Source organism: Amaranthus tricolor, chromosome 17 (genome assembly GCF_026212465.1).
Source record: "Amaranthus tricolor cultivar Red isolate AtriRed21 chromosome 17, ASM2621246v1, whole genome shotgun sequence".
Lineage (NCBI taxonomy): Eukaryota > Viridiplantae > Streptophyta > Magnoliopsida > Caryophyllales > Amaranthaceae > Amaranthus > Amaranthus tricolor.
The window spans coordinates 3,404,424-3,425,189 of record NC_080063.1 but is presented as its reverse complement, the minus strand read 5'-3'; positions in this window follow the sequence as shown (position 1 = coordinate 3,425,189).

Genomic DNA, 20,766 nt, shown 5'->3' with positions numbered 1-20,766 from the left:
ATTAATTCCATCAATCAAAAAACTTTTCCAAAAGGTTGCGAATGGATACCAGAAAATCGTTTTAAAACTCAAAGGTTTTATGAATTTATTTTAGTAGATTCAAACTCTGTTGAAATCCAACATATCAAGGATTCTTCAGAAAAAATAATTTATTCAAAATGTATTTTTAAGAAAATTATTTCGTCTGTAGAATGGGGAGACCCTTATGCAGAACGAATTTTTTCAAAAAGATTTTTCCCTCAAAATTACTCATACTATGATTACAAAATGGCCTGGTATAGAGCATTTTTATTCAGACCATTTGATCATTCATGGTTTTTTATATTTGACAAATATTGTCCAAAGAAATATCCTATGTGGTTTTATCATTGGTGGTATTTATTTGGACCAACTCCTCAAATTTATCCAAAAGAATGCAATGAGGGTTTCACAACTTTTGTTGCCAATTCAAATTATCAAGCTTATGAAACTCCAGTCATGTTTCATGCAGAATTTAAAATTCCATGGATTCTATGTTGGAGTTACTGTCTCAAACAACACCTTCCACGTCCATATCCATATTCATTAATAAGAGAATTCAAAATTAAATGGTGGGACAAATTTACCTTAGAAATTTGTTCAACAAAAAATGTTATCTCCTTTTTTCAAACCGGTATAAAAATGGAATACCAATCTCCATCAACCACCAACAAACCTTCACCCTCAAAAGCAACATCAAATTCAAACTCTCCTCAACACAATAAAAATCCCAAAGTAGAAAGTCCAAATTCAGAATCATTATCTAAAGTCCAGAAAGCTATTCTCAAAAAGATTCTTGAAGATCCACAATATGCAAAGAAAATATTATCAGAAGAATCCTCTGATGAGATTTTATCGGAGTTTTCAAATGAGTCTTATGATCCAACATTTGGTGGCCCATTTGCTCAAGATCCATACGACTTTTAATATTGAGTTCACAAAAGTTCAATTCAAATGTTCAACAACTCAAATTAATTCATCCGGAAGCACAAACGTAAGCAATGACGAAATCAAAAGTATCATTCAAATGTTCAACAACTCAAATTAATTCATCCGGAAGCACAAACGTAAGCAATGACGAAATCAAAAGCATCTCCAACAGTAATTCAAAGCATCTTCAACAGTAAAGCATCTCCAACAGTGATTCAAAGCATCTTCAACAGTAAAGCATCTTCAATAGTAATTCAAAGCATCTTCTACAGTATTATAGTTTAACTTTAATAATTATGTTTGTACTATTTCTCTTTAATTTCTTATTGGAAGAGCAGATTGCACCTTATCTCTTCCTTTGTGTATAAATAAAGTGTCTAGCTCTAAGATGAGAGCATCCTGTAATTTTCTTTTGCTTAAGTCTTATCTCAAATAAATCTAACTTTCTTTACTTATCTTATTATTATCAATTATATAATAAGATTTATATCCACAAAATTATTAAATTATTTTCTCTATCGATCCTGTACTCCCTATTGGTATCAGAGCCAGGTTTATAAAAGGAAAGCTATTAGTTTAGGATCACCTAATAATATAATTCAAAGTAGTGAAGTTCATATAGAAAAGAACTTTTCAAATTGGGAAATTCCAAAAGAAAATCTTACAAAAATTTATCATATAGGCATTACTGATTTTAAGACTGCATTTAGCATCAAAACTCATGAAGAGACTAGAAGCATTCAAAAAGAATCTGAAACTATGCATTTACTTTCAGAATCCAGCATTAAAGCTTATCTCAAACACAGATTTAGATTCATTCATTTTGGCCTTGTTCAAATAGGAATAAAACCATTAGTTCATAAAGGAGTTGATTGTCCAATTTTCCTAGCTCTCAGAGACGATCGACTTAATAATTATAAAGATTCTGTTTTGGCTATGATTCAAACTAATATCTGTAATGGCCCAATATATTTCAATTGTTTTCCAAACTTTACAGTAGATCTTCAAGACCCATTAATCTTATCTTCATTAATTTTAGATATTCAAATTTTAAATAATAAATTTAAAGAGTTTGCTAGAAATTTTGCAATTGTTTTCCGTGTTTATTTTAGATTAATGAATTCCACAGTTAATCCAAAATTCATACATGAGGCTTCTTCAAAAGAAGAAACTATTTTTATAGAGGTTCATGCTGAGAATACTAAATCAATAGTTTCTACAGCAAAAACCTTGAGATGGGATCAAATTTCTATTCCTGAGACATTTCAATTCTCAAATCCAATGCCTCCTAGAAACATAAGACAAGAAATAGAATGCATTGAGGAAGACGAAAATAAAGTTCTTATAAGGTTTGGGTCTATGAGAGAATTATCTAGTTCTCCTTGTACTTCTTCTTCCAACTATCCACGAAGATCTTTTTCTTTTCCTCAAAAAACAACTTCAGTCATTTCTGAACCAATCAAAGTCAGATATAAATCTCCTATTCCTGAATATGAAGCAAATGCTTCTCAAACTTCTCAAATCTCTTCATCTAGACCTGCATCTCCCACAATGTCTGATATGCAAAATTTTGACTCTATCAATACAATTACTAAAGATTTTGAAATAGATAAAAACTATCTAAGAGATGAATTTAATTCCTCTCACAATGCTGAACATCGAGATTGGTTTAGATCTTTTTCTCGCTCCTTTAAAGACTCAATAAGAGATGTATGGTATAAAGATATGAATACTATTCAAATTAATATCCCGTTTTTTACATGGTTTTTATTGTTTTGTGAAAAACAAGGTATTGCTAATCCATATTCTCAAAATCACATATTTGTACAAACCAAACTTCAAAAAAATTGGGTTTTGAAGGATGGACAAACAATTAGTTCAGTTCATCCACCATTACAAAATATTACTTTTCCCTATTATGACCGTGAAATAAAGGCTAGTCCTTTTAAAGAAGGAAGAGTAGATCAAACAGATAAAACTCCAAATGTAGAAGACATCATTAAAATTTATCATCAAAATAATTTTACAAATCAAATCCTTCATACCGTTGCTACACAAGTAGATCAACTTTCAAATAAGGTTGATAATTTACAAAAAGAAACCTCTAGATCCATAGCCCCTAATACGATTGCATCATTAGGATCTAATAAGGTTTCTGCACCGCATTTCAAACCACCAGGATTAACTATACCTATGACTCAAATGTTTCCAAAAAATGGTTTTACTTCTTCTAACTCTAATTCTGCAGTGTTAGATAAAATTCAAAAATCTTTACAAAAATTAGCAGATAGTCCAAGTCATATTAAGGTTTTGAGTAAATATCAAAGTTCAGAGATATCTTCTGATGAAGAAAATTCTGAGTCTTTAATCATTTCAAAAGTTGCAAAGCAATTTCAAGAATCTGATAATGATCCTCATCAAATTAATAAAATACGATCATCTTGGAAGAATATCCCTACAAAAAACTATTATCCTAGGCCTACTCCTGTTGATCTTCAATATGAAGAAAGGTCTACATTTACCTCCAAATCCTTTTCCCCAGATATGATCCATGAATGGAACATAGATGGAAAATCTGATTATGAAATTCTTAATACTCTTCAAAATATGGGAATGGCTATTGTAGCTTACAAGGCAAAACCTTTGGATGAACAAATAATTTTTGGTTTTATTATATCAGGTTTTACTGGGCAATTAAAAAACTGGTGGGATAATCTTCTCACTTTACAAGACAGATTAGAAATTTTGAATCACGTTACTGACCTCATGGATGATCAAGGAAATGTATTTCAAAAATCTGACTGCTGTGATTTCTTAATCATAGTTATTGCCTTTCATTTTGTCGGTAACCCTACTCAAACTCTTTCTTCTGGAGAAACGATTTTACAAAATTTACGTTGCCCAACTTTAAGTGACTATAGATGGTATAAAGATACCTTCTTTAGTTATGTTTTACAAAGACAAGATTGCAATCAAAGTTTTTGGAAAGAAAAATTTATATCAGGACTACCAAAATTATTTGCTCAAAGAATTTTTAGAAAAATAGCTGAACATGATACAGATAAAGAACAAGCTCTTAATAATACTACTTATGGAGGACTTTTCGCTTTCATTAAAAAGGAAGGTCTTTCTTTATGTGAAGAACTCAAACTCCAAGCCAAATATACCTCTGAAAAGAAACAATCTAGGAAAGAAATTGGATGTTTCTGTGAAGCATTTGGTATGGAAGCTATTAGAGCTCCCTCTACAAAAAAGAAAATTAAAAAACAATTTTCTAAATTTTCAAAAGATAAAAATAAAAATTCTTATCCTTCTTATTATCGAAAGAAACGAGGAAAGAAAAATTTCGGAAATTTCCGAAAATCAAACAAAGCTTTCAAAATCTTTTGTTATTCGTGTGGAAAACCTGGACATAAAGCAAATGCTTGTACCACAAAGAAAAAGATTCAAGAATTATTTATTAACGACTCTGAGCTAGGAGATAAAATATCCAAAATATTATTACAAACCCCTGAGTCTACTTCTTCTTCTTCTTCAGAAAAGGAAGATGACGAAATTTTACAAATTAATGATCAAACTTCTGATTCTGAATCTTCGATTTCTTCCTCTCCTATCAAATGCATTAATGTTTTAACAGATAAAGAGAAAAATGTGGAATTTCTTTTTGATCTCGTTGACAAAATCCAAGATAAAGAGATCAAAAGAGAAACCCTTTTGAAACTCAAAACTATGGTTTTGGGTGAAACCTCTACCTCTAAAAACAAAGAAAGTATTCCAATTCCTCAAATTGAACCTTTCAATATTTCAAAATTATTAGAAAAATACTCTTCCAAAGAAATGACTTCTAAATTAATTCCTATTAAGAATCAAACTCTTTCGGTCAAAGATCTTCAACTTGAAATAAATAAAATCAAAGAAGACATCATTTCTATCAAAAATAGTTTAAAGCATTTAGAAATCAAAGATTTCGAACTTGAAACAAAATTATCTATTTTAGAAAACCCCATCTATAAAGAAAATCTTTCTTTGGGAAAAGAGAAAGTTAATGGGGATGATGATGATTTTATCACTGTTATTAATAAAATTAATTTTCAAAAATGGTATGCACCAGTTACTTTTCAAATTGGAGATTTTCAAAAAACCTATATTGCTTTAATTGATAGTGGAGCGGATCAAAATTGCTTAAGGGAAGGATTAGTCCCAACTAAATTTTATGAAAAAACAAAAACTCGGTTATATAGTGCAAATAGTTCACCCATGGATATTAAATATAAAATTTCAAAAGGAAAGATCATAAATGAAAATTATAGTTTTACTAATACTTTCATTATTATTAATGATATTAAGGAAGAAATAATATTAGGCACTCCCTTTTTAACACAAATTTATCCTTTTTGGGTTGATGACAAAGGTGTTCATACAAAAATTTTAGGGAAACAATTATCATTTCCTTTTTTAAGTCCCATGTTACAAAAAGATATTAATTTATTACAAAATTCTTCAGTAATACAAAGTATAAATTTAATAAAACAAAAAGAATTTCAAATTTCTTCTTTAAAAGAAGAAATTTCTTTTCAAAGGATTGAAGAACAATTACAACAATCAAAATTGCAACAAAAAATTTTTAATTTAGAAAATATTTTAAAATCAAAAGTTTGTGCTGATATTCCAAATGCCTTTTGGGATAGAAAAAGGCATATTGTCACATTGCCATATGAAAAAGATTTCTCTGAAAAAAATATTCCTACAAAAGCTAGACCCATCCAAATGAATTCTGAGCATCTTGAATTCTGCAAGAAAGAAATTCAAACTCTTTTAGATAAAAAATTAATAACTCCATCCAAATCTCCTTGGAGCTGTGCAGCATTTTATGTTATGAATGCAGCAGAAAAAGAAAGAGGAGTTCCTAGATTAGTTATTAATTACAAACCTTTAAACAAAGTTCTTCAATGGATAAGATATCCAATCCCAAATAAAAGAGATTTAATTAATCGCTTATATAAAGCCAAAATATTTTCAAAATTTGATATGAAATCTGGTTTCTGGCAAATACAAATTGCTAAAGAAGATAGGTATAAAACTGCATTCACGGTACCATTTGGACATTATGAGTGGAATGTAATGCCTTTTGGACTTAAAAATGCTCCTTCTGAATTTCAACATATAATGAATGATATTTTCAATCAATTTTCTTCATTCATAATTGTTTATATAGATGATGTTTTAATTTTTTCTCATGATATTGATCAACATTTCAAACATTTACATATATTTCTAAACACTGTTGAAAAAAATGGTTTAGTAGTTTCTGCCACTAAAATGAAATTATTTCAAACAAAAATTAGATTTTTGGGACATGACATTTATAAAGGAACAATCAAGCCAATTACAAGGTCTTTAGAATTTGCAGAAAAATTCCCTAACGAAATTAAAGACAAAACCCAGTTACAAAGATTTTTGGGATGTCTAAATTATATATCAGATTTTTTCCCAAAGCTCAGACAAATTTGCATGCCCCTCTTTCAAAGACTTCAAAAAAATCCGCCTCCCTGGTCAGAAATTCATACTAAGACTATTATTGAATTAAAACAAAAAATCAAATCACTTCCATGTCTAGGCATTCCAGATCCATCTGCATTCATGATAGTAGAAACAGATGCATCAGAAATAGGATATGGTGGCATATTAAAACAAAGAATAGATACAAAAGAACAATTAGTTAGATTTCATTCAGGTCTCTGGCTCGGACCTCAAAAAAATTATTCTACCATTAAAAAGGAAATTTTATCTATAGTACTATGCGTTTCAAAATTTCAAGATGATCTTTACAACAAAAAATTTTTGATAAGGATCGACTGCAAATCTGCAAAAGAGGTTCTAGAAAAGGATGTCAAAAACATTGTTTCTAAACAAATTTTTGCAAGATGGCAAGCAATTTTATCAGTATTTGATTTTCAAATAGAGCATATAAGAGGCGAAAGTAACTCTCTCCCTGATTTCTTAACTAGAGAATTTCTACAGGGACATCATAATGCCAAGGAAGAAGAATCAGCAAGAAAAACTCAAAGGGTTCCAGAGTTCAGATGATTACGAAATGGAACCAGATCCAAAACCAAACAAAACAGAACAAAATAAATTTTCATCCTCCAAAAATCTTCAAACTACCCTATCCATTTCAAACAAATTTACTCAACTAAATGATTTTCCCCCACTTCCATATTCACAAATTGTTCAAGAGCCTACTACACAAAATATTATTTCAAATTCAAAACAAAAAGAACCAACTACAAAAATACCAACACAAAGCTTTACCAAATCTGCATACATTACAAAAACCGAAATAGAAAATGTATATCTCACTAATTTTACAATTCCTCAAAGCCCACAAATTATTAATTCCATCAATCAAAAAACTTTTCCAAAAGGTTGCGAATGGATACCAGAAAATCGTTTTAAAACTCAAAGGTTTTATGAATTTATTTTAGTAGATTCAAACTCTGTTGAAATCCAACATATCAAGGATTCTTCAGAAAAAATAATTTATTCAAAATGTATTTTTAAGAAAATTATTTCGTCTGTAGAATGGGGAGACCCTTATGCAGAACGAATTTTTTCAAAAAGATTTTTCCCTCAAAATTACTCATACTATGATTACAAAATGGCCTGGTATAGAGCATTTTTATTCAGACCATTTGATCATTCATGGTTTTTTATATTTGACAAATATTGTCCAAAGAAATATCCTATGTGGTTTTATCATTGGTGGTATTTATTTGGACCAACTCCTCAAATTTATCCAAAAGAATGCAATGAGGGTTTCACAACTTTTGTTGCCAATTCAAATTATCAAGCTTATGAAACTCCAGTCATGTTTCATGCAGAATTTAAAATTCCATGGATTCTATGTTGGAGTTACTGTCTCAAACAACACCTTCCACGTCCATATCCATATTCATTAATAAGAGAATTCAAAATTAAATGGTGGGACAAATTTACCTTAGAAATTTGTTCAACAAAAAATGTTATCTCCTTTTTTCAAACCGGTATAAAAATGGAATACCAATCTCCATCAACCACCAACAAACCTTCACCCTCAAAAGCAACATCAAATTCAAACTCTCCTCAACACAATAAAAATCCCAAAGTAGAAAGTCCAAATTCAGAATCATTATCTAAAGTCCAGAAAGCTATTCTCAAAAAGATTCTTGAAGATCCACAATATGCAAAGAAAATATTATCAGAAGAATCCTCTGATGAGATTTTATCGGAGTTTTCAAATGAGTCTTATGATCCAACATTTGGTGGCCCATTTGCTCAAGATCCATACGACTTTTAATATTGAGTTCACAAAAGTTCAATTCAAATGTTCAACAACTCAAATTAATTCATCCGGAAGCACAAACGTAAGCAATGACGAAATCAAAAGTATCATTCAAATGTTCAACAACTCAAATTAATTCATCCGGAAGCACAAACGTAAGCAATGACGAAATCAAAAGCATCTCCAACAGTAATTCAAAGCATCTTCAACAGTAAAGCATCTCCAACAGTGATTCAAAGCATCTTCAACAGTAAAGCATCTTCAATAGTAATTCAAAGCATCTTCTACAGTATTATAGTTTAACTTTAATAATTATGTTTGTACTATTTCTCTTTAATTTCTTATTGGAAGAGCAGATTGCACCTTATCTCTTCCTTTGTGTATAAATAAAGTGTCTAGCTCTAAGATGAGAGCATCCTGTAATTTTCTTTTGCTTAAGTCTTATCTCAAATAAATCTAACTTTCTTTACTTATCTTATTATTATCAATTATATAATAAGATTTATATCCACAAAATTATTAAATTATTTTCTCTATCGATCCTGTACTCCCTATTGGTATCAGAGCCAGTAAGTTATTAAATTGATTAATTGTGCATTTATTAAATTGCATTTGTATTGAGTGTTGGTAAAGTGCTTGGTCAGCCTAATTAAGTTGTTGGTAAGCCATTTTAAGTCTTGGTGTTCTCGGTTAGGTGGTCCCACTGTTCCCATTCAATTCAGTCATATTTAGTTTATGCAACATTTAATTTATTAATGGCAAACTGGTTAAGGAAAGCTATTAGTTTAGGATCACCTAATAATATAATTCAAAGTAGTGAAGTTCATATAGAAAAGAACTTTTCAAATTGGGAAATTCCAAAAGAAAATCTTACAAAAATTTATCATATAGGCATTACTGATTTTAAGACTGCATTTAGCATCAAAACTCATGAAGAGACTAGAAGCATTCAAAAAGAATCTGAAACTATGCATTTACTTTCAGAATCCAGCATTAAAGCTTATCTCAAACACAGATTTAGATTCATTCATTTTGGCCTTGTTCAAATAGGAATAAAACCATTAGTTCATAAAGGAGTTGATTGTCCAATTTTCCTAGCTCTCAGAGACGATCGACTTAATAATTATAAAGATTCTGTTTTGGCTATGATTCAAACTAATATCTGTAATGGCCCAATATATTTCAATTGTTTTCCAAACTTTACAGTAGATCTTCAAGACCCATTAATCTTATCTTCATTAATTTTAGATATTCAAATTTTAAATAATAAATTTAAAGAGTTTGCTAGAAATTTTGCAATTGTTTTCCGTGTTTATTTTAGATTAATGAATTCCACAGTTAATCCAAAATTCATACATGAGGCTTCTTCAAAAGAAGAAACTATTTTTATAGAGGTTCATGCTGAGAATACTAAATCAATAGTTTCTACAGCAAAAACCTTGAGATGGGATCAAATTTCTATTCCTGAGACATTTCAATTCTCAAATCCAATGCCTCCTAGAAACATAAGACAAGAAATAGAATGCATTGAGGAAGACGAAAATAAAGTTCTTATAAGGTTTGGGTCTATGAGAGAATTATCTAGTTCTCCTTGTACTTCTTCTTCCAACTATCCACGAAGATCTTTTTCTTTTCCTCAAAAAACAACTTCAGTCATTTCTGAACCAATCAAAGTCAGATATAAATCTCCTATTCCTGAATATGAAGCAAATGCTTCTCAAACTTCTCAAATCTCTTCATCTAGACCTGCATCTCCCACAATGTCTGATATGCAAAATTTTGACTCTATCAATACAATTACTAAAGATTTTGAAATAGATAAAAACTATCTAAGAGATGAATTTAATTCCTCTCACAATGCTGAACATCGAGATTGGTTTAGATCTTTTTCTCGCTCCTTTAAAGACTCAATAAGAGATGTATGGTATAAAGATATGAATACTATTCAAATTAATATCCCGTTTTTTACATGGTTTTTATTGTTTTGTGAAAAACAAGGTATTGCTAATCCATATTCTCAAAATCACATATTTGTACAAACCAAACTTCAAAAAAATTGGGTTTTGAAGGATGGACAAACAATTAGTTCAGTTCATCCACCATTACAAAATATTACTTTTCCCTATTATGACCGTGAAATAAAGGCTAGTCCTTTTAAAGAAGGAAGAGTAGATCAAACAGATAAAACTCCAAATGTAGAAGACATCATTAAAATTTATCATCAAAATAATTTTACAAATCAAATCCTTCATACCGTTGCTACACAAGTAGATCAACTTTCAAATAAGGTTGATAATTTACAAAAAGAAACCTCTAGATCCATAGCCCCTAATACGATTGCATCATTAGGATCTAATAAGGTTTCTGCACCGCATTTCAAACCACCAGGATTAACTATACCTATGACTCAAATGTTTCCAAAAAATGGTTTTACTTCTTCTAACTCTAATTCTGCAGTGTTAGATAAAATTCAAAAATCTTTACAAAAATTAGCAGATAGTCCAAGTCATATTAAGGTTTTGAGTAAATATCAAAGTTCAGAGATATCTTCTGATGAAGAAAATTCTGAGTCTTTAATCATTTCAAAAGTTGCAAAGCAATTTCAAGAATCTGATAATGATCCTCATCAAATTAATAAAATACGATCATCTTGGAAGAATATCCCTACAAAAAACTATTATCCTAGGCCTACTCCTGTTGATCTTCAATATGAAGAAAGGTCTACATTTACCTCCAAATCCTTTTCCCCAGATATGATCCATGAATGGAACATAGATGGAAAATCTGATTATGAAATTCTTAATACTCTTCAAAATATGGGAATGGCTATTGTAGCTTACAAGGCAAAACCTTTGGATGAACAAATAATTTTTGGTTTTATTATATCAGGTTTTACTGGGCAATTAAAAAACTGGTGGGATAATCTTCTCACTTTACAAGACAGATTAGAAATTTTGAATCACGTTACTGACCTCATGGATGATCAAGGAAATGTATTTCAAAAATCTGACTGCTGTGATTTCTTAATCATAGTTATTGCCTTTCATTTTGTCGGTAACCCTACTCAAACTCTTTCTTCTGGAGAAACGATTTTACAAAATTTACGTTGCCCAACTTTAAGTGACTATAGATGGTATAAAGATACCTTCTTTAGTTATGTTTTACAAAGACAAGATTGCAATCAAAGTTTTTGGAAAGAAAAATTTATATCAGGACTACCAAAATTATTTGCTCAAAGAATTTTTAGAAAAATAGCTGAACATGATACAGATAAAGAACAAGCTCTTAATAATACTACTTATGGAGGACTTTTCGCTTTCATTAAAAAGGAAGGTCTTTCTTTATGTGAAGAACTCAAACTCCAAGCCAAATATACCTCTGAAAAGAAACAATCTAGGAAAGAAATTGGATGTTTCTGTGAAGCATTTGGTATGGAAGCTATTAGAGCTCCCTCTACAAAAAAGAAAATTAAAAAACAATTTTCTAAATTTTCAAAAGATAAAAATAAAAATTCTTATCCTTCTTATTATCGAAAGAAACGAGGAAAGAAAAATTTCGGAAATTTCCGAAAATCAAACAAAGCTTTCAAAATCTTTTGTTATTCGTGTGGAAAACCTGGACATAAAGCAAATGCTTGTACCACAAAGAAAAAGATTCAAGAATTATTTATTAACGACTCTGAGCTAGGAGATAAAATATCCAAAATATTATTACAAACCCCTGAGTCTACTTCTTCTTCTTCTTCAGAAAAGGAAGATGACGAAATTTTACAAATTAATGATCAAACTTCTGATTCTGAATCTTCGATTTCTTCCTCTCCTATCAAATGCATTAATGTTTTAACAGATAAAGAGAAAAATGTGGAATTTCTTTTTGATCTCGTTGACAAAATCCAAGATAAAGAGATCAAAAGAGAAACCCTTTTGAAACTCAAAACTATGGTTTTGGGTGAAACCTCTACCTCTAAAAACAAAGAAAGTATTCCAATTCCTCAAATTGAACCTTTCAATATTTCAAAATTATTAGAAAAATACTCTTCCAAAGAAATGACTTCTAAATTAATTCCTATTAAGAATCAAACTCTTTCGGTCAAAGATCTTCAACTTGAAATAAATAAAATCAAAGAAGACATCATTTCTATCAAAAATAGTTTAAAGCATTTAGAAATCAAAGATTTCGAACTTGAAACAAAATTATCTATTTTAGAAAACCCCATCTATAAAGAAAATCTTTCTTTGGGAAAAGAGAAAGTTAATGGGGATGATGATGATTTTATCACTGTTATTAATAAAATTAATTTTCAAAAATGGTATGCACCAGTTACTTTTCAAATTGGAGATTTTCAAAAAACCTATATTGCTTTAATTGATAGTGGAGCGGATCAAAATTGCTTAAGGGAAGGATTAGTCCCAACTAAATTTTATGAAAAAACAAAAACTCGGTTATATAGTGCAAATAGTTCACCCATGGATATTAAATATAAAATTTCAAAAGGAAAGATCATAAATGAAAATTATAGTTTTACTAATACTTTCATTATTATTAATGATATTAAGGAAGAAATAATATTAGGCACTCCCTTTTTAACACAAATTTATCCTTTTTGGGTTGATGACAAAGGTGTTCATACAAAAATTTTAGGGAAACAATTATCATTTCCTTTTTTAAGTCCCATGTTACAAAAAGATATTAATTTATTACAAAATTCTTCAGTAATACAAAGTATAAATTTAATAAAACAAAAAGAATTTCAAATTTCTTCTTTAAAAGAAGAAATTTCTTTTCAAAGGATTGAAGAACAATTACAACAATCAAAATTGCAACAAAAAATTTTTAATTTAGAAAATATTTTAAAATCAAAAGTTTGTGCTGATATTCCAAATGCCTTTTGGGATAGAAAAAGGCATATTGTCACATTGCCATATGAAAAAGATTTCTCTGAAAAAAATATTCCTACAAAAGCTAGACCCATCCAAATGAATTCTGAGCATCTTGAATTCTGCAAGAAAGAAATTCAAACTCTTTTAGATAAAAAATTAATAACTCCATCCAAATCTCCTTGGAGCTGTGCAGCATTTTATGTTATGAATGCAGCAGAAAAAGAAAGAGGAGTTCCTAGATTAGTTATTAATTACAAACCTTTAAACAAAGTTCTTCAATGGATAAGATATCCAATCCCAAATAAAAGAGATTTAATTAATCGCTTATATAAAGCCAAAATATTTTCAAAATTTGATATGAAATCTGGTTTCTGGCAAATACAAATTGCTAAAGAAGATAGGTATAAAACTGCATTCACGGTACCATTTGGACATTATGAGTGGAATGTAATGCCTTTTGGACTTAAAAATGCTCCTTCTGAATTTCAACATATAATGAATGATATTTTCAATCAATTTTCTTCATTCATAATTGTTTATATAGATGATGTTTTAATTTTTTCTCATGATATTGATCAACATTTCAAACATTTACATATATTTCTAAACACTGTTGAAAAAAATGGTTTAGTAGTTTCTGCCACTAAAATGAAATTATTTCAAACAAAAATTAGATTTTTGGGACATGACATTTATAAAGGAACAATCAAGCCAATTACAAGGTCTTTAGAATTTGCAGAAAAATTCCCTAACGAAATTAAAGACAAAACCCAGTTACAAAGATTTTTGGGATGTCTAAATTATATATCAGATTTTTTCCCAAAGCTCAGACAAATTTGCATGCCCCTCTTTCAAAGACTTCAAAAAAATCCGCCTCCCTGGTCAGAAATTCATACTAAGACTATTATTGAATTAAAACAAAAAATCAAATCACTTCCATGTCTAGGCATTCCAGATCCATCTGCATTCATGATAGTAGAAACAGATGCATCAGAAATAGGATATGGTGGCATATTAAAACAAAGAATAGATACAAAAGAACAATTAGTTAGATTTCATTCAGGTCTCTGGCTCGGACCTCAAAAAAATTATTCTACCATTAAAAAGGAAATTTTATCTATAGTACTATGCGTTTCAAAATTTCAAGATGATCTTTACAACAAAAAATTTTTGATAAGGATCGACTGCAAATCTGCAAAAGAGGTTCTAGAAAAGGATGTCAAAAACATTGTTTCTAAACAAATTTTTGCAAGATGGCAAGCAATTTTATCAGTATTTGATTTTCAAATAGAGCATATAAGAGGCGAAAGTAACTCTCTCCCTGATTTCTTAACTAGAGAATTTCTACAGGGACATCATAATGCCAAGGAAGAAGAATCAGCAAGAAAAACTCAAAGGGTTCCAGAGTTCAGATGATTACGAAATGGAACCAGATCCAAAACCAAACAAAACAGAACAAAATAAATTTTCATCCTCCAAAAATCTTCAAACTACCCTATCCATTTCAAACAAATTTACTCAACTAAATGATTTTCCCCCACTTCCATATTCACAAATTGTTCAAGAGCCTACTACACAAAATATTATTTCAAATTCAAAACAAAAAGAACCAACTACAAAAATACCAACACAAAGCTTTACCAAATCTGCATACATTACAAAAACCGAAATAGAAAATGTATATCTCACTAATTTTACAATTCCTCAAAGCCCACAAATTATTAATTCCATCAATCAAAAAACTTTTCCAAAAGGTTGCGAATGGATACCAGAAAATCGTTTTAAAACTCAAAGGTTTTATGAATTTATTTTAGTAGATTCAAACTCTGTTGAAATCCAACATATCAAGGATTCTTCAGAAAAAATAATTTATTCAAAATGTATTTTTAAGAAAATTATTTCGTCTGTAGAATGGGGAGACCCTTATGCAGAACGAATTTTTTCAAAAAGATTTTTCCCTCAAAATTACTCATACTATGATTACAAAATGGCCTGGTATAGAGCATTTTTATTCAGACCATTTGATCATTCATGGTTTTTTATATTTGACAAATATTGTCCAAAGAAATATCCTATGTGGTTTTATCATTGGTGGTATTTATTTGGACCAACTCCTCAAATTTATCCAAAAGAATGCAATGAGGGTTTCACAACTTTTGTTGCCAATTCAAATTATCAAGCTTATGAAACTCCAGTCATGTTTCATGCAGAATTTAAAATTCCATGGATTCTATGTTGGAGTTACTGTCTCAAACAACACCTTCCACGTCCATATCCATATTCATTAATAAGAGAATTCAAAATTAAATGGTGGGACAAATTTACCTTAGAAATTTGTTCAACAAAAAATGTTATCTCCTTTTTTCAAACCGGTATAAAAATGGAATACCAATCTCCATCAACCACCAACAAACCTTCACCCTCAAAAGCAACATCAAATTCAAACTCTCCTCAACACAATAAAAATCCCAAAGTAGAAAGTCCAAATTCAGAATCATTATCTAAAGTCCAGAAAGCTATTCTCAAAAAGATTCTTGAAGATCCACAATATGCAAAGAAAATATTATCAGAAGAATCCTCTGATGAGATTTTATCGGAGTTTTCAAATGAGTCTTATGATCCAACATTTGGTGGCCCATTTGCTCAAGATCCATACGACTTTTAATATTGAGTTCACAAAAGTTCAATTCAAATGTTCAACAACTCAAATTAATTCATCCGGAAGCACAAACGTAAGCAATGACGAAATCAAAAGTATCATTCAAATGTTCAACAACTCAAATTAATTCATCCGGAAGCACAAACGTAAGCAATGACGAAATCAAAAGCATCTCCAACAGTAATTCAAAGCATCTTCAACAGTAAAGCATCTCCAACAGTGATTCAAAGCATCTTCAACAGTAAAGCATCTTCAATAGTAATTCAAAGCATCTTCTACAGTATTATAGTTTAACTTTAATAATTATGTTTGTACTATTTCTCTTTAATTTCTTATTGGAAGAGCAGATTGCACCTTATCTCTTCCTTTGTGTATAAATAAAGTGTCTAGCTCTAAGATGAGAGCATCCTGTAATTTTCTTTTGCTTAAGTCTTATTTCAAATAAATCTAACTTTCTTCAATACAATTTAAATCATTGATCATTTTAATAAACTCATGAACAATTATTAATAGATTTATATAATTATTAAATTGAATTATTATCTTATTATATAAATTATTTTAATAAACTCATGAACAATTATATAATAATTATTAAATTATCAATTTAAATCATTGATCATTGATCCTTGTTCATTCTTCATCATTCATTCTTCATTGATCATTGATCCTTGTTCATTCTTCATCGTTCATTCATCATTGATCATTGATCCTTGTTCATTCTTCATCGTTCATTCTTCATTGATCATTGATCCTTGTTCATTCTTCATCGTTTTCATTGATCATTAATCCTTGTTCATTTTTCATCGTTCATTCGTCATTGATCATTGATCCTTGTTCATTCTTCATCGTTCATTCTTCATTGATCATTGATCCTTGTTCATTCTTCATCGTTCATTCTTCATTTATCATTGATGCTTGTTGATTCTTCATCGTTCATTCGTCATTGATCATTGATCCTTATTCATTCTTCATCGTTCATTCTTCATTGATCATTGATCCTTGTTCATTCTTCATCGTTCATTCGTCATTGACCATTGATCCTTGTTCATTCTTCACCGTTCATTCTTCATTGATCATTGATCCTTGTTCATTCGTCATTGATCATTGATTCTTGTTCATTCTTCATCGTTCATTCTACATTGATCATTGATCCTTGTTCATTCTTCATCGTTCATTCGACATTGACCATTAATCCTTGTTCATTCTTCATCGTTCATTCCTTCATTGATCATTGATCCTTGTTCATTCTTCATCGTTCATTCATCATTGATCATTGATCCTTGTTCATTCTTCATCGTTCATTCTTCATTGATCATTGATCCTTGTTCATTCTTCATCGTTCATTCTTCATTGATCATTGATCCTTGTTCATTCATCATCATTCAATCTTCATTTATCCTTGTTCATTCTTCATCGTTCATTCGTCATTGACCATTGATCCTTTTTCATTCTTCATCGTTCATTCTTCATTGATCATTGATCCTTGTTCATTCTTCATCGTTCATTCTTCATTGATCATTGATCCTTGTTCATTCTTCATCGTTCATTCGTCATTGATCATTGATCCTTGTTCATTCTTCATTTTTCATTCTTCATTGATCATTATTCCTTATTCATTCTTCATCGTTCATTCTTCATTGATCATTGATACTTGTTCATTATTCATCGTTCATTCTTCATTGATCATTGATCCTTGTTCATTCTTCATCGTTCATTCGTCATTGAGCATTGATCCTTTTTCATTCTTCATCGTTCATTCTTCATTGATCATTGATCCTTGTACATTCTTCATCGTTCATTCGTCATTGAGCATTGATCCTTGTTCATTCTTCATCGTTCATTCTTCATTGATCATTGATCCTTGTTCATTCTTCATCATTCATTCGTCATTGACCATTGATCCTTGTTCATTCTTCACCATTCATTCTTCATTGATCATTGATCCTTGTTCATTCTTCATCGTTCATTCGTCATTGATCATTGATCCTCATTCATTCTTCATCGTTCATTCTTCATTAATCATTGATCCTTGTTCATTCTTCATCGTTCATTCGTCATTGATCATTGATCCTTGTTCATTCTTCATCATTCATTCTTCATTGATCATTAATCCTTGTTCATTCTTCATCGTTCATTCTTCATTGATCATTGATCCTTGTTCATTCTTAATCGTTCATTCGTCATTGATCATTGATCCTTGTTCATTCTTCATCGTTCATTCTTCATTGATCAATGATCCTTTTTCATTCTTCATCGTTCATTCGTCATTGATCATTGATCCTGGTTCATTCTTCATTGATCATTGATCCTTGTTCATTCTTCATCGTTCATTCTTCATTGATCATTGATCCTTGTTCATTCTTCATCGTTCATTCGTCATTGATCATTGATCCTTGTTCATTCTTCATCGTTCATTCTTTATTGATCATTGATCCTTGTTCTTTCTTCATCGTTCATTCTTCATTGATCATTGACCCTTGTTCATTCTTCATCGTTCATTCGTCATTGACCATTAATCCTTTTTCATTCTTCATCGTTCATTCTTCATTGATCATTGATCCTTGTTCATTCTTCATCGTTCATACTTCATTGATCATTGATCCTTGTTCATTCTTCATCATTCATTCTTCATTGATCATTGATCCTTGTTCATTCTTCATCGTTCATTCATCATTGATCATTGATCCTTGTTCATTCTTCATCGTTCATTCTTCATTGATCATTGATCCTTGTTCATTCTTCATCGTTCATTCTTCATTTATCATTGATGCTTGTTGATTCTTCATCGTTCATTCGTCATTGATCATTGATCCTTATTCATTCTTCATCGTTCATTCTTCATTGATCATTGATCCTTGTTCATTCTTCATCGTTCATTCGTCATTGACCATTGATCCTTGTTCATTCTTCACCGTTCATTCTTCATTGATCATTGATCCTTGTTCATTCGTCATTGATCATTAAATCTTGTTCATTCTTCATCGTTCATTCTTCATTTATCATTCATCCTTGTTCATTCTTCATCGTTCATTCTACATTGATCATTGATCCTTGTTCATTCTTCATCGTTCATTCGACATTGACCATTAATCCTTGTTCATTCTTCATCGTTCATTCCTTCATTGATCATTGATCCTTGTTCATTCTTCATCGTTCATTCATCATTGATCATTGATCCTTGTTCATTCTTCATCGTTCATTCGTCATTGATCATTGATCCTTGTTCATTCTTCATCTTTCATTCTTCATTGATCATTATTCCTTATTCATTCTTCATCGTTCATTCTTCATTGATCATTGATACTTGTTCATTATTCATCGTTCATTCTTCATTGATCATTGATCCTTGTTCATTCTTCATCGTTCATTCGTCATTGAGCATTGATCCTTTTTCATTCTTCATCGTTCATTCTTCATTGATCATTGATCCTTGTACATTCTTCATCGTTCATTCGTCATTGAGCATTGATCCTTGTTCATTCTTCATCGTTCATTCTTCATTGATCATTGATCCTTGTTCATTCTTCATCATTCATTCGTCATTGACCATTGATCCTTGTTCATTCTTCACCATTCATTCTTCATTGATCATTGATCCTTGTTCATTCTTCATCGTTCATTCGTCATTGATAATTGATCCTCATTCATTCTTCATCGTTCATTCTTCATTAATCATTGATCCTTGTTCATTCTTCATCGTTCATTCGTCATTGATCATTGATCCTTGTTCATTCTTCATCATTCATTCTTCATTGATCATTAATCCTTGTTCATTCTTCATCGTTCATTCTTCATTGATCATTGATCCTTGTTCATTCTTAATCGTTCATTCGTCATTGATCATTGATCCTTGTTCATTCTTCATCGTTCATTCTTCATTGATCAATGATCCTTTTTCATTCTTCATCGTTCATTCGTCATTGATCATTGATCCTGGTTCATTCTTCATTGATCATTGATCCTTGTTCATTCTTCATCGTTCATTCTTCATTGATCATTGATCCTTGTTCATTCTTCATCGTTCATTCATCATTGATCATTGATCCTTGTTCATTCTTCATCGTTCATTCTTTATTGATCATTGATCCTTGTTCATTCTTCATCGTTCATTCTTCATTGATCATTGACCCTTGTTCATTCTTCATCGTTCATTCGTCATTGACCATTAATCCTTTTTCATTCTTCATCGTTCATTCTTCATTGATCATTGATCCTTGTTCATTCTTCATCGTTCATACTTCATTGATCATTGATCCTTGTTCATTCTTCATCATTCATTCTTCATTGATCATTGATCCTTGTTCATTCTTCATCGTTCATTCATCATTGATCATTGATCCTTGTTCATTCTTCATCGTTCATTCTTCATTGATCATTGATCCTTGTTCATTCTTCATCGTTCATTCTTCATTGATCATTAATCCTTGTTCATTTTTCATTGTTCATTCGTCATTGATCATTGATCCTTGTTCATTCTTCATTGTTCATTCTTCATTGATCATTGATCCTTGTTTATTCTTCATCGTTCATTCTTCATTTATCATTGATCCTTGTTCATTCTTCATCGTTCATTCGTCATTGATCATTGATCCTTATTCATTCTTCATCGTTCATTCTTCATTGATCATTGATCCTTGTTCATTCTTCATCGTTCATTCGTCATTGACCATTGATCCTTGTTCATTCTTCACCGTTCATTCTTCATTGATCATTGATCCTTGTTCATTCTTCATTGTTCATTCGTCATTGATCATTGATTCTTGTTCATTCTTCATCGTTCATTCTTCATTTATCATTCATCCTTGTTCATTCTTCATCGTTCATTCTACATTGATCATTGATCCTTGTTCATTCTTCATCGTTCATTCGTCATTGACCATTAATCCTTGTTCATTCTTCATCGTTCATTCTTCATTGATCATTGATCCTTGTTCATTCTTCATCGTTCATTCATC